General features: G+C 40.9%; 1 pseudogene; it reads left to right on the top strand.

The window, feature by feature from the left end:
* The first annotated feature begins 1,124 nt into the window (after window positions 1-1,124).
* On the top strand, window positions 1,125-1,608 carry LOC138841376 (cytosolic iron-sulfur assembly component 2B pseudogene; annotated as a pseudogene).
* The last annotated feature ends 2,200 nt before the right edge of the window (window positions 1,609-3,808 follow it).

The raw sequence follows: 3,808 nt of genomic DNA, 5'->3' as shown, positions 1-3,808 counted from the left end.
TCTCAAAAAAAAAAAAAAAGAAAAAGAAAAAAGCTGGAAGTGGCACTGTGGCTCAAGTGGTAGAGCGGTAGCCTGGAGCTGAAGAGCTGAGGGACAGTGCTCAGGCCCAGAGTTTAGGCCCCACAACCGACCCCCCCCCAAAAAAAAGAACCTTGGCCATCCTGCTGGAGATACAGGGCCTAATAAAGATGCAACATAAAATACTGCTCAACTGAGTGACACAATCCAACCAACAACCCTCAGCAAAGGACACAGAATATTAAAGTTTTCTATGTTACTTAAATAACATTAACACTAAATACTAAGCTGAGGACACCCCAAATTTTAGATTCATAAAAGTTAAATATAATGAATTAAATAGTTGTGAACTTTTGCTTATACTTGTTGGTTTATCACATAGGAATTGCTATTATCCACAGTTCTGGTTTTTTTTTTTTTACACAATTACTTAGAATGGAAATTTGCTAATCTAAAATAACATGAACTGGGTTGTAGGGGAGGGAAAGTAAAAGAAAATTGAGGGAAGGAAGAACAAGTTTGAAAAGAAATGTACTCATTACCTTACTTATGTAACTGCCACCCCTCTGCAAATCACCTTGACAATAAAAAAGGAAAAAAAAAAGGAAGTAAAATCTGAAACACCATCTTACTGACCATACATAATTGCTCTGTGTGAGAGAACACAGAAACACATAGACCTACAAAGTCCTTGATCACCTATATAAATGTTTGGTAATAAAATTAGAGATAATTATGTTGAATTCTCTATTGGTGAAAAAAAAATGAACTTTACGGTGATATTTGCCAAGAATGAGAATCTACTCTGCAGATTTCAGTGAGGATGTTTTAGGAAAGACAATATGAATCATTTTAAAGCAACGTTTGTATCTTACTACTGGTTTTGTCCGCATCACCTGAATGCTTTCATACTTTAAAAAACTTTAAAAGATTTAATTATTGGCAATGTGTCTATATTCACAATGCTTGAGACTGGGAGTGAAATATATTTCAGGGTGGGCATTTTTTTTCTTTTGGGATTTGGACTATCATCATAAACATAAGTGACTGAAGATCACTCCTTAAACATTAAAAAATTTCTATTTCAGGTTGGCCGCAGTTGCTGGATGGTAGGCGGTGGCCGTGGCCTGCTGGAGAATGCAAACCCCCTCATCTATGAGCGCTCTGGGGAGCGGCCCGTGACTGCAGGGGAGAAGGACGAGGAGGTTCCCGACAGAATTGACGCACCAGAGATCTTCGATCTTATTCGCTCCATCAATGACCCAGGGCATCCCCTGACCCTAGAGGAGTTGAACGTAGTAGAGCAAGTTTGGGTTCAGGTCAGAGACCCTGAGAGCACAGTGGCCTGTGGCCTTCACGCCCACCATTCTGCACTGCAGCATGGCCACCCTTATTGGTTTGTCTATCAAAGTCAAGCTTCTGCGATCCCTTCCCCAGCGTTTCAAGATGGATGTGCACATTACCCCAGGAACCCAGGCCTTGGAGCATGCAGTGAACAAACAGCTTGCAGATAAGGAGCGAGTAGCAGCTACCCTGGAGAACACCCACCTACTAGAGGTTGTGAATCAGTGTCTGTCAGCTCGTTCTTAAGCTTGGCTTCTGACTCCCAGCCTGCACACTGGTCTCTACTGGCCCCAGCTGCATCCAGGGGTCATGACTTTGTTTTTTTTTTCTTTTTTTTTTTTTTTTTTGGGTCCGGTCGTGGGGCCTGAACTCTGGGCCTGGGTGCTGTCCCTCAGCTCTTCAGCTCAAGGCAAACACTCTACCACTTGAGCCACAGCGCCACTTCCGGCTTTTTTCTTTTTACATATGTGGTGCTGAGGAATCGAACCCAGGGCCTCTGGCATGCAAGGCAAGCGCTCTACCACTGAGCCACCTTCCCAGCCCCCATGACTTTGTTTTCTTGAATCACTGACAATGAGAAATTAACATTTTGCATTTTGTAATAAACCTTTAATTTATATTCATTAAAAAATTTCTATTTCAGATTATTTTATTAGACATATTACTACCAATTATAGCTGGGAGTAGAGATGTGGCTTAAGTGGTAAACATTACCCTTGAGCAAAAGAAGTTCATAGTGTTTAGACCTTGATCTCAAGAACTGGGACTAGCACACAAAAAGAGGGCATTGTATTTTAATTATAGTTTATCAATTGTCTTGGAATATATTTTTAGGCACTCTCTCATTTTAAGTGGTGTAAAATATGCTCATTATTCTTTTGGAGAAATTGTAATTTATCAACAACAAAAAGTAGAGGAGCTGGGAAGATGGCTCAGTGTAGAGCGCTTGCCTTGCATGCATGAGGCCCTGGGCTAGATTCCTCAGCACCACATAAGCAAAAAGAAAAAAGCTGGAAGTGGCGCTGTGGCTCAAGTGGTAGAATGCTAGCCTTGAGCTGAAGAGCTGAGGGACAGCACCCAGGCCCAGAGTTCAGGCCCCACGACCAACCCCCCCCCAACAAAAAAAACCCAAAAAACAAAAAAAAACAGAAAGTAGAGAATATCCATGTTAGTAACATTTTAAAGTTGCAAATGCCATAAGAAGTGCACAAAAATAGGACCAACATGTTCCTATAAGGTATTTTAAGGAATGTTTATGCCTTATTAACTTCAATTTCCAAAAGGAATTTCCTAAGTCAATTATTACTTTTTTAAGAAGATTGTGGCAAATGGGTAATACTAGCTAAATCTTCAGGATATACAACATCTACAAAGCATACAACCTTGAGCAATATATATTTTCTCAAGGTTTCTTCTACAATTTTCTTAGAAGGCCAAAGGTCTCTTCAACTCTCTGAACTGCCAGGAAGTACCAACATGTTAGAGCTAGCATCAGCAAATCCACAGATGGGGCACTGAAGATAAGTATGACAGATCACATACTATAAATAATTGTGGAAAGAAGCTGAATAAATCATTGAGAATTGGATTAGGGATTGGTACCTAGACCGATACTTTCAGTTGTGATAGTTTTCCTTCTACCCTAAACCATACCCTCCTGTACCCTCTGATAACTATGCTCTGGCTTATTCCTCAGCTCAGCTCACCTTCCCTCCTGAAAGTTGGTCTAAACCTTTCAAAAGCGGCAAGTGATTGCTCCTTTCAAAAGCATCAAGTGATTGCTTCAAGAAGTAGAACAATTATTGCTTAGGGGAAGGAAAGCTAAAAACATCTTCACCTTCCTGTGCTTTTCTGCCTCTGTTCTTTAGGAGGGAGATTTCTATTTGTAGGGTACCCCTTGCTAGGCTTCATTCCTGAAACTACAGGACCAGCACACACTACTCCAATATCCCATGTAGACCTTTCTCTAAAAACAAGGTTACGTACAAACATGAGTAAACAAGCCAGAAGTGCTAAGAAGGCTAACAAACAGAAGCAGAGTAAAAATGCCTCTCAGATAAACAACACAGAACCCCAAAATAGAACTGCAATATAAGAAGATTCAAGGCACACACTTTACAATTTTACTGCAATTGTTACCATGCTCATGTTACAGCAGGGCAAAGTGAATTAAAGTCACATGGGTTAACAACAAAATCTCTAGGTCATAATAAATAATAAACATAAAGTTCCAGGGTCTCCTCGTCTGGAGAAACACCCAAATTGCTCTTGGAGCTTCAGAAGCCAGATTCTGGTGTCTAGAAGCACACAGGCTAATGGCAGCACAAGTTCATGACTCCCAAACAAATCATCAACCCCAGACTGGAGGAACACCTGCAAGGTAGAACCACCGGGTCCTGTGCCCAACTTGCAGTTAGTGCCTGACATTGGATCTGTAGCTTGAGAT

Source organism: Dipodomys merriami, unplaced genomic scaffold (assembly GCF_024711535.1).
Source record: "Dipodomys merriami isolate MVZ:Mamm:240054 unplaced genomic scaffold, mDipMer1.0.p SCAF_319, whole genome shotgun sequence".
Classification (NCBI taxonomy): Eukaryota; Metazoa; Chordata; class Mammalia; order Rodentia; family Heteromyidae; genus Dipodomys; species Dipodomys merriami.
The sequence above is the reverse complement of the archived record's forward strand: the minus strand, read 5'-3'. Positions and strand labels throughout refer to the sequence as shown.